The sequence below is a fragment of the Artemia sp. Qi Xiang Cuo genome, chromosome 20 (genome assembly GCF_049724085.1).
Source record: "Artemia sp. Qi Xiang Cuo chromosome 20, ASM4972408v1, whole genome shotgun sequence".
NCBI lineage: Eukaryota > Metazoa > Arthropoda > Branchiopoda > Anostraca > Artemiidae > Artemia > Artemia sp. Qi Xiang Cuo.
The window spans coordinates 32,295,376-32,307,758 of record NC_142813.1 but is presented as its reverse complement, the minus strand read 5'-3'; positions in this window follow the sequence as shown (position 1 = coordinate 32,307,758).

Genomic DNA, 12,383 nt, shown 5'->3' with positions numbered 1-12,383 from the left:
CATTGTTTTAAGAGAGCTCAAACTAGAAGACAGAAAAAGTGAAATTATCTACCTAAATAGAAGATAAGCGTCCATAAAAAGCAGTCAAACCTTCATCCAAAAACAATGAGGTGTTGTTGTTACCCTAAACGCGTATTCTTTTACGTCAGTGTCAGTTAGTTTCAAATAAAAGGGAGGGGTATACTTTTTCTTCTTTTTATTATGCCTGAAGGTAAGCAAGTATTATATATAGTTTAACAAGATTGCATTTAGATACAATCAGTAGCTTTCTTTAAAATGTGACGTAGTTTGGTGAGTATACCTTGTTTTTTTTCTGTTTTTTCATTTGTTTAAATTTTAAAATCGAAAAGCAGTGTAGTCTAATAAATTATTTTTCTGGGCTTTTGACAAGAAAACTCATAATATTCCACCCCTCCCCCCACAAAAAAACTAAAAACATTATAGGCCCCTTTGTTGCTGTTTTATCCTTTTAAATCCAATGAAAGAGGACAAAATGTACGAGGCATAAAAAAAAGATTGAAATTAGCGGTATTACTTTTGAAGTGTAAAAGGAATTAAGATATTTTCACCTAAAGCGTCCAAAAGAAGATAATGATTAGTTTTTTATTATAGGCCATATAATGAGTCCTGGTTACTCCTATTGGAATGGCTAGCCATCAGAATTGTTCAGTTTTTAAAGGAAGCATGAAAATTGGCAACTATACACTTTGGACGATGCTGAAAAATCTCACAATTAGTGGCGAAAAAATAGATCACTAGAACGTCGTTTTACATTGTGAATCATCAGAAAAATTGAAGCAAGGTTTTAATAAGGGAAAAATTCTTGAAATGGTAAAATATACTGCTGACCGCACTGATCCTACACTTCTATCTTCAGATCAAACAAATGTCCCAAAACGTTGCGTCAAAAAGGATTTTCTGATATATAGGGGTTCGTAAATTAAAGCCGTAGATGAGACCTCAACTACGATGAAAAATTCCATGAAAGGGAGGCAAACAGTAGACCACAAAAAGGTCTTCAAAACGTCGTACAGCGTTACTAATCTTCAACAAGGATTTTATTAGCGTACTGTAGTCTAGAATAGATAAAAAAAAGAGCTTCTGATCGTACCGGTCGTCTCAGTTATTTTACCAGGTTATTTTAGCGTTGTATTAGAGGCCATAAATCAGGATGGGAGACCTCATTTATGATAAAATAGCAACATTGTCAAAAGGCTACATTAGGTTACGTAACGTTCTGAAGACGTTACATGCTTCCGTTTTTTTTCTTTAAATAAATTTCAGACATCGACGACGAAAACTGATTCAAGAATTAAAATCATATTTTAGAACATGGGTAAATTTGCCGAAAACGTTGTACAAATTAACTGTAACAAATTAGCCGTAACGATTCACAGTGTACAAGTGAGCTATGGGATGAACGAATCGATATTTTTATTAAAAATCAAACTGATTTTGACTTTTTTACATTTCAATTCGACATTTCAGTGGGGTTATTACAAAAAGAAATCTTAGTTTTTAGCCAGTTAAAAACGAGACGTCACGTCCATTGATATTTGGCAGAAAACAACAACTTTTGAACGGGAAAAAAAGAAAAAAAAAGAAAAATAGCTTTTCTAATCAAGGAAATATTTTCCACCACATTTTGCATCTGCTAGTGCATAGCAGATTTGCTTTTAAGCATTTGCGCTTTAGAGCACAACCTTTTTTTTGCAATTGCAATGGATTAGCTCTTTTCAGGCAGGATGCACCTATGGTAAATCGGTCCAATGTAGAACTGATTTTCCATCTTTGTCCCGTTTTCATTCCTACTCTGAAGGCTCGAGTTTGAGCGAAACGTCTAAGTGACTGATTCATATTTTGGCTTAAAAACAGCCAATTCACCTTGGTTGAGCAGCTTCTTGCGAACGTCATTGAGGTCAGTATTGCAACTGGTACGGTCAAATGGAGGATTAAAATTGGCTAGAGCTAAACAGCTACGTTCTTATCATTGTATTTGTCAGCTTTGGTTACAGTTACTGATGGTTATATCTGTTGATAGTCATGCCCTAGTTTCCAGCCTGTAGGACAGTCGACGTTCACAAATGAAGAGACGGCGTCGCAGCCAAGAAACGCAAGAAACCTTGGCAGTGCTTTATAGTTGGAAGCCCGAAATTTCGCAGTAATGCAGTACATCAGGATAAACTTGTTAGTATGCACGGGATAAAAAAAAGTGATAATTTGTGACATTTAGATAATGTTTTTATTATTTGAAGATAAAAATTAAATGACCGTTTCGATAAGTAGCATTTGTATCAATTTCAAGACTTTTTCTGCTATTCAAATCCTTCCACTTCCAGGATTTCTCTGCGTAGTCAAAATTATATGAAACACTGCCGAAATGTTCCAAAACATTTCAACAACGTTCTTGAGATACTATCTTCACATCCAATTCCAAGATTCTCCATAATTCACCATAATTGATACCTCATCTATGGCTTTAATTAGCAACTCTCATATATCGCCAAAATAGTTTTTGTTTAACGTAGCGTTCCGAGAGATTTAGGCGATGTTCTTATGATCTGAGGATGAAAAAGAGAAGTTCTTTCTATTTATTCCTCTTTTTTACCCGTTTCAAGACTTTTTTGCACTATTAAAACCCAATTTGAGTTTTTTCCGACACGTTAAAGGACATTTTTGCGAGGTTCTGATTACAATTTTTTTCGTCCTTACTTCCAAAATTGTTCATTTAAAAGTATATGTCCAACAATTTTCACGCTTTCTTCAAATACTGAACCATCCTCTTGATTTTTGAAGCTTAGCCACCACTCTACTCCAATGCTACGATAAAAATGATATTAAATCGAAAGATTAACAATGTTTTAACCTTTCAAAAGTACAATAAAATCAAGCACAGACAAGACATCTTGTGAGCCTCATTTCATTTAACAACATAGAAATAGTAAATTTATCTTCAAGGTGACGGGCATCGAAGAAGTCTCTTTATGTAAAAAAAAGAAGAAAAACTTTGAAGCAATAAGTGTCAAATAATCATGGTAGTAACAGAAGCGACTATCTAGTTAAAAGTTCATGGTGTCACAACAATTGTCTAGCATTAACACAAGTTTAAATGTGATACTCAAGTTGCTCATTAGCAGCAATGGGTATCAAAATAGTTACAAGACAGAAATGAATTAAAAAGAGCAGATAGTTTCCTTCTTCTTTGAACCGTATTACTAAATCTAAAGGCTCCGTATTAGTCCCCCAAAGTCACGTCAAATTTTAATTCAGTAGCGGTGAACACGATTATGCGCGGCAGCGGCACGCCATCTAAAACCGATTGGCTACATGCTGCCAATCGATCGGCATTTGTTGTAATTTTAGCATTACTCAGCAAACATATTTGTCAAGGAGGCACACTTGTGCCTCTTTAAAGAGGCGACCCACCACAATGTTAAGCGATTTCCGGTCCTAGCGGTCGCAGAGAGACGGCGGTGATCGCATTTTGTAGCCTAAGCTCAAACTAAGAAACATGACAAATTTCACCCCCCTCCGACTTTATCTTCATGGGGGAAAGTGGGCCGGAAGTTTCGACCCTCCCACCACAGCCCCCCTTAACGTTATCCGATCGGGCTGAAATTTAGAGGATAAGCTTTCCTAGGGCCTGGGAGCTTATCCTCAAAATTTCAGCTCAATCTGATCACTCCTTCCCTGTTATCCTAAAACCAAATATAGCCACTTAATGTTCATCAAGTTATTTTTTTATCAGCCACGCCTACAGGCCACAGTTGGTAACGGATCCGGGTGAATGAGGACTCATTGGAAGCGGAATTCGACCTGTTAGAGAGTGGGAGATTTTCAGACCGAAAAAATTATCCCCCGAATTTACATTTACGAAAAACCTCGTTTTCCTATAAGAGCCCATGTTAATTTTTCCCACAATCAGCCCCCCTTTAACGTTGTCCGATCAGGCTGAAATTTAGAGGATAAGCTTTCCTGGGGCCTGGGAGCTTATCCTCAAAATTTCAGCTCAATCCGATCAATTCTTCCCTGTTTTCCAAAAACCAAATATCAAGTTAGTTTTTTTTAGCCACGCCTACAGGCCACAGTTGGCAACAGATCCTGGTGAATGCGGACTCATTCGAAGCGGAATCTGACCTGTTAGGGCCGTTTGATATTTTCAGACCGAAAAAATTATCCCCCGAATTTACATTTACGAAAAACCTTGTTTTCCTACAAGATCCCATGTTAATTTTTGAAATTCCTTAAAGCATAGTATTTCATTATTAAATTAGATCAAAATAGTCCTCTTAACCTGAAAAGACCGACTGCAAGCTTCCAAAAATTCCAGCTCTTTCGCAGAAGCTTTTTTTTGTCGAAAAACGAAAATCTTACTTTCTATTTGCTTGCGTTGAAAATAGATTGCAGAGACTAAAAATAATTTAACAATAGTCTCTGATGGTACAGTGGTCACTATTCCTGTCTGTCATGCGAAAGACCCGGGTTCGATTCTCCGTCAGAGTACATCTTTTATATATTGAATTTAAAGTAGTATCTCTAAAAAAGAAACTCAGTTTCTTTTTTAAATCCAATCTACTAAATCCTTCGGCTCAACAGGCGTCTCCAGAAGAATATCATAGTCAGCCTTCAGCTTACATGTAAGTCTCCACTGCTTTGATAACATGCCGTATACCCGCATGCTCGAATAAAAGTTGAAAAAAGAAAATCTTACTGTGCATTTGAGTTGAGTATTCAGGAATTAAAAGCCTTAACAAAAGAATCTTCAAAAGCAGGGGGTTTGGGGGGCGGCAGCCCCCCAACTTTAACTCCTGACACGATCAGATAACAGTTAGTCAAGCAATAATAAGTAATAAACTGTACAAAAACGGGCAGAAATTATTTGAAAAAAACTACGTTTTCTAAAGAGTTAAAGAGGCTGAGTCACAAGTTCGAACCTTAAAACGTACAGGGATTAGGAGGTACAGTTGGGGGGCTGCCACCCCCAAACCCCCAGCTTCTGCAGCCTCTTTTGTTAAGATTTTTATTTTGGGGGTCTGCCGCCACCCTCAACCCCCGCTTTTTCCCTTGCAAAGAAATACTTTGCAACACGAACGAAGTCTGCTTGAATTTTTTACCGTAAGAACATCCTATTGCATCTCTTTGATTAGAAACAGTACTGAGCCTGTTTGCTGGATTTTTTACAGGAGATTTTTCCCTAACCGATAAAAAGATATAATGTGATGAACTTAACAAATTTGAACAGAAAAAACAGGGAATAGAAGAAGAGTTCAGCTTAAAAATGCATTTTAGGTTAAGGTAGGTTCAGGTTCATCTATTTTTCCACCATACATAATCACACTGAATACATAACTATACTTGGCACAGAGACAAGTTTGTAGTTATAACTGTAACAGACTGAGTTGTCATTGCCAAATTCTTTGAAGATTTAAAAAAAATGGCATTGAAACAGTTTCATTCGTGTTGGTACGACCAACTGATTGCAGGCTACAGGACTTAAAAAATCTTAACAAAAGAGGCTGCAGAAGCGGGGAGTTTGGGGGGCGGCAGCCCCCCAACTGTACCTCCTAATCCCTGTACATTTTAAGGTTCGAACTTGTGACTCAGCCTCTTCAACTCTTTAGAAAACGTATTTTTTTTCAAATAATTGCAAAAAAGGTCGTACCATTTCGTATCGAAATTCTTTCTTCCTTCTAAACTAGAGTTCCTGGGTCCTATAGTTCCTTTTGAGCTTCATTAGATTAGCCAAAACCCGTAAAAAACAGGGACGAGACATTAAGCTTAGATTTTCCAATAAATTTTTTTTTTTTTTTTTTTAACCCGAATGATCGACAGTGGGACCTTAAACTGTCTGAAAATTAGGCTAATCCAACAAAACACGGAATTAAAATAAATTTAATTGTAATCATATCTTCATTTCTTCTTTATAGAACCTTAAGGGCTAATGAATAATCTTGAAACTCCTTTATTGATCAATTCAAAAAAACAACAAATCAAATTAAACTAACATAGGCACTACTAGAAAGTAAAAAAATACCTGTGTATCTTGTTCTATGTCTGCATGTACTGGTCTTGTAACCTGCATTCCGGTTTTTCATTCCCCCTATACCTATGTGGCAATCCCCTGAGGTCTCTTTCCTTCACTCTAATACTCGGAAAAACCGTTTCTATTGGCATCATAATGAAAATAAGCACTTTGTATTACAAATTGACCTTAGACCTCGTTCCTTTAACTTTTGTGACCTTTTATAGTAGCTCTTTTCTGATTCTGTGCTTCTTTTTCTTTTTTGTTTTGTTTGTATTTTTTTGCTGTTATTTATGCTTTATTGAGACAGAATTAATAATTCAAAACATTAAACTAGAAATAAAAGCTCGAACACTTCCCTCAAAAACGTCGACAAGTCTGTAGTTGTCATCTTATAAGCTTGCTTACACGACGTGGAGCCGACATTAAACGCTTAAAGTAAATATTAGTCCAGCACTACTGAAAAGTCTTTACTTGTTGCTACAACCATACTTGCTGCTAAAAATGTCAGAGCTTTTCTTGCTAAAACTGCAATAAATGGCATCTAAGTCAAGTATCCTTTCCAGAAGGTAATAGTTGGATTGATTGCATTAACCATGACAAAATATTTTATCTTCTAGCGTTGTCTGCCAAGTTCAGACATACATCAACTTGACTCCAAATCACATCGCCATTTTATCCTGTTCTGACTCATCAGTGTCCTGAAATTTATCTGACCAAGTAGCTTCCTTTTATTTGATGTGTGATGATGTGGAGTTTTAGAGTTGCTGTTCTTTTGAGGAAATCCACAAGCCACATTCTCAAGACTGGCTGAGAAAACTGATCAACAAACAGCACCTGATACTAAACATCCTCTTCGGCCTGACCATGGACCATCTTCTCTTCCTATTAACAAGCTCTTTGAACATAAGCATGTTTACCATAAGTTGAAGTAAAGGTGCCTGGAATGTTGATTGGACAAATTCGATTTACAGGCAATGTGATGAAAAATGCCTGTCTCCGATGCTACCATCTTGATCATTTTGAACAAGAGCTCCCTTCTTGTCAGTGGACCACCAAGACGGTTCAGATGCTCATTATTTTCATTTATCTTGAATATTTCGAAGTCAAAAAGCACAGCTGTCAGCACGAGATCATCCTTTGGGGAGCGAAAATCAAGGAACGAGCTTGGAATTAGCAAAATAAGGCATTCAAGTAGCGTGTTCATCTTGTCCCCGCGTAAGTAATGGAGGCATCTGCAAATTTACCGGGATTCGTGATAAAACAACATGTCTTTTACTATACATTATCCAGTCCATTCGGATCTGAAGTTGCAGAGGTAGTGTCCAGCAGAGTTGGGGTAACAAAATATGCTTATTTGTGTGTATCCTGGTTCTATCAATCAGCACCTTTATCTTTTATTCCCAACCAGAATCCGATTCTTAACACATTCAAACTTTAATTTCAGTCGTCCAAGCTGTAAAAAATTGTCTAAGTTTCTGCATTGAACATATTTATATAGTGACTGCTTTCTGGCAGAATGTGACAGCTTCAATTCTAAGACTCAACTTACTGTTGTATTTCTTATTTTGGATATAAATCAAGCACAATTACCCTAGTTTTGTTCTTCGTCTGATATGACAAATTGTGCATTGGGAATTTGCAAGGTTTATTGGCCAATATTTAAATCTTGTGAACGGAGTTTTGGACAATAGGTACGTTTCAAAATTAGTGAGCATTCAGTGCATCACAAACTGATGGTTTTAGCGATAAGCACATAAACAAACGAAAGATAATCAAAAGAAGCCTACATAGTAGACGAGTATTCAAAAACATTTGGAGAGGAATCCAAAATTCTTCATCATTGTACCATTCAAAAGTGGATCCTGCCTTAGAATTGCCTCTTAGTTCAAAAAATAATTTTAAAAAGTAATCTGGCGCCAGGGTTTCCCAGTTGCCTACCACTGCCAACCTCGTTTTCGGTTCACCAAAGTGCTTGTGGTGACGGGTCACTGAAATATTTTCGTTGGCACACCGCCGATTTTCAGTGTGGCTTCGGGGACTACTCTATCCATCCAATCTTGTAAGCGTCTTCCTATCTAAATAAAAAGAAAAAAACGCCTTTTTTTCTCTCTACAAAAACAAGAGACAGCGCAGAAGCATACGTAGTCATTCTGTTTAAGGTTAATTGTAAGAACAAGACTAAACGATGGGGTATCGAAAAGTACAATTTACGTATAAACTGAAGTTAAACAGCCCACATTTCAGAAATATGAATATGTGAGATAGGAGCTGCTTGAATTTAAAAATAATGAAAATGAATAACCAAGAACCAGAACTTTAGCAACTGAAGATCAAAGAAAAAATATATAACGCAAATGTTTCGCCTGTTTAAGCAACAAGACATCCTCAGTGCAAATGAAAAAGAAACAAATCTACCCATATAATTAGCAAATACCCCCCCCTAGCTCAGAAATTCAATCAATCCAAGATAGTTCTCAGTACACAGTCAGTAGCTTTCAAAACTTATAAAGAGAAGATTGAGAAGGACTCCCCAAGTCATCTTTAAAATTCTAAAACTATATGATTTACTATTCTACTTACTTTCCTCTGTTTATTATGTTGCAGAGCAACGCTACTGCTTTCGGAGCTGTTTTCTTTTTCTTTCATGATCAGCGGTCTGTGGCTACAAAGTGGTAAGAGATACAAACTCGGCGTTTTTCCTCTGTATGCGAATCGTGAAACGGGACAGAAAAGTTCTAGTGAAGCTTGTAAAAATTTCCAGTATTCTTCCAGGAAAAAAAACCGTTTTTTTCTCATCTTGTCCATGTTGCCAAAAACAAAACTACTCGGACCAGGAAAGTTAACTTTTTACTTTCCCAGCTAAACTTCTTTTTATATCAAATTGTTTCTCGAAGAACTGGAGAACAAAATTTCAAATCTCTTCTAAATTTCTAGGAAATAATGCTTGGAGAAGCCAATGTCGAAGACAGAAGGCCAGTTTCTTGGGCTATTATCTGAAATTTCTGATGAAATTTCAAGATAACATCAACTTTCTGGTAAACAAAATTGCTTCATTCAGTGAGAAATCATTTCCAAACTTGTCATTAAATATGGCGCAGTCGTCAAAGTGGCGCATTAAATTTTCTGATAAGTTAGAACTTTTTTTATCTAGACGCGGTAATCAAGGTAATTTTTTTCCTTCGCTGTTAGAGAGGCACGTTAAAAGATAAAAGTTGGCATAATAAAGAATGGATGTTCATTGACCGCAGCAAATAATGCACACTCTGAAATACAGGTAAAAATAAAAACAATGCGGATACAGAGTTTCACGATTACTCCACACACACACAGCTTATTCCAAAATTTCTCAAATTACACATTGATTTTACAAATAATCAATTAAAAAACATTTTCCACGAAATAAGTTTTTTAAAAAAAAGTAAAGAACTCCATTAAACCAAAAATGAACAAAATAGAATCAAATAATATACCAAGAATACAACTACCATAAATCAGTATCAATAAATAAATGAAACCCAAAGCAAACAGAAATTAAAATCAAACAGTTCGTGGTAACGAACTGTAAGTAAGGAGCGACCCGCCTCAATAGTAACCGAAACTCTAAAAAACCGAATTTTGATACCAATAGATACAGCAAAAGAATCATATTTTAATGTTGATTTCAAATATATAAGTTTCATCAAGTTTAGTCTTAAACATCAACAGTTACCCGCCTGAGAAAATTTGCCTGATTTTTGAAAAAAGAGGGAAAGACCTCCTAAAAGCCATAGAATCTTAACGAAAAACACACCAGCAGATACAGGGTAACAGAGGACCATAATGTAGAAATTTCAAGCCTTTCTCTTCATAAATGTAGAGATTTGTATTTTTTGCAAAAAAATAGAACAAAGATGCGGGTGTATTTGTTTTTTTTTTTCAGGGGTGATCGTATTGACCCAATAGTCCTAGAATATTGTGGGAGGGCTCGTTCGAAAAGAAATTAAAAGTTCTAGTGCATTTTTTAAGTAATACAAAAATGGAAGGCAACTAGACCCCTTCCCACACTCATTTTTTCCCCAAGTCACCCGATCAAAATTCCCATCAAAAGTTACGCGCCTGACAAAATTTGCCTGATTTTCGAAAAAATGAGAGACACCTCCTAAAAGTTATACTACGTTCAACAAAATGGCTCTATCAAAATGTTGATCGGAAGTGTTTGGAGAAATGATGGGCATGGGGGGCATTCGCCCCCGATCACTTTTGACTATTAAGTTTCTACGGCAACGGTTTCCATTAAAATCGTAATTGCTCCCATTGCATAACTCACAATCTTTGCCCAGGGGGCTCGGGGGGAGGGAGTCATCCTCAAAGAAATAATTTCCGGACCTTTCAACTACTCCGAACAAAATGGCTATATCAAAATTTTTATTGAACGTGTTCGGGGAAATGGTGTGTATGAGAGGGAGGTTAGTTGCCCTCCAATCGCTTTCGACAATTAAAAAGGGCACTAACCCTTTCAATTTCCTATCGAATGAGACCTTTTTGAAGTTTCTACGACAACACTTTCTATAAAAACCTTATATGCCCCAGGGCATAATTTAAAGCCCTTGCACTGAGGGTTGTGGGGGGGGGGGAGGGTCATCCTCAAAGATCAATTTCAGGAATTTTCAACTACGTTGAACACAATGACTATCTCAAAATTTTGATTGGATGTTTGAGGAATTGGTGGGCGCGAGAGGGGGTTAGTTGCCCTTCAGTCCCTTTCGGCTATTAAAACAGGAACTAGCCCTTTCAATTTCTAATATAGTGAGCCGTCTTTGAAGTTTCTACAACAACGCTTTCTATAAAAACCTTATATGCCCCCAGGGCATAACTTACAACCCTTACCCTGAGGGCTGTGGGGGGGGGGGGTTCATCCTCAAATACCTAATTTCCAGAATTTTCAACTACGTTGACAAAAATGGCTATCTCAAAATTTGATTGGATGTGTTTGGGGAAATGGTGGGCGTGAGAGGGAGATTAATTGCCCTTCAATCACTTTCTACTATTAAAAAGCGCACTAGCCGTTTCGATTTCTAATCGAATGAGCCTTTTTTGATGTTTCTACGACAACCCTTTCTATAAGAACCTTATATGCCCTGGGGGCATTATATAAGAACCTTATATGCCCTGGGGGCATATAAGGTTCTTATAGAATATAGAACCTTCTTATATAAGGTTCTACAACCCTTGCCCTAAGGGATGTAGGAGAGGGGGGTTGTCATCCTAAAAGATCTAATTTCCAGAACTTTCAACTACGTTGAACAAAATGGCTGTCAAAATTTTGATTGGATGTGTTTGCGGAAATGATGGCCGTGAGAAAGGTGTTAGTTGCCGTTTAATCATTTTCGACTATTATAAAGGGCGCTAGCCCTTTCCATTTCCAATTGAATGAGCCCTTTTTGAAGTTGCTACGACAACGCCATCTATAAAAAGGCTTATACGCCCCCAGTGCATTACTTACAACCCTTGCCTTGAGAGGTGTGGGGAGTTTGTCATTCTCAAAGACATAATTTCCTGAACTTTCAACTACGTCGAACAAAATAGCTATTTCAAAATTTTGATTGGATGTTTTTGTGGAAATGGTGGACGTGATATAGTTGCTATCCAATCACTGTCGACTATTAAAGAGTGCACTAGCCCTTTCAATTTCCTTTTTGATGTTTCTACGACAACGATTTCTAGAAACACGTTATATGCCCCCTTGGCATAACTTACAACCCTTGCCACAAGAGCTCTGCCCTTTGAATTTCCAATGAAATGAGCCCTTTTTCAAGTTTCTACGACAACGCTTTCTATAAAGACCTTGTATGCTCCCAGGGCATAACTTACAACCCTTGCCCTGAGGCCTGTGGGGAGAAACTCCTCCTCAAAGACATAATTTCCAGATCTTTCAACTACGTTGAACAAAATAGCTATCTCATAATTTTGATTGGATGTGTTTTAGAAAATGTTGTGCGTTGACGTTGTACTAGTTGTCTTCCAATCACTTTCGGGAGTTGAAAATGGCATAATCCCTTCCAATTTCCAATCGAATGAGTCCTTTTCGAAGTTTCTACGACAACTCCGTCGATACAAAGTGCCCTGGTCTAAAAGAAAAAAAATAATACATTGTGCCAACATCCTTCTGTACAGCGCTGCCTATAATCAAAATACAATTTAGCTCCTCCATTACAATCTAAGAAGATAACTGTTAAATATTTCGTATATTAGTGAAGGTACTCATCTTAAGGAGAAATGGAAGATATACAGCCCCATTCCCACCGTCACCATGAATAAGTTTAGGTTCGTACTGACTGGTTAACAAACAATCCTATTTGACCAAAATGTATCAAAACCA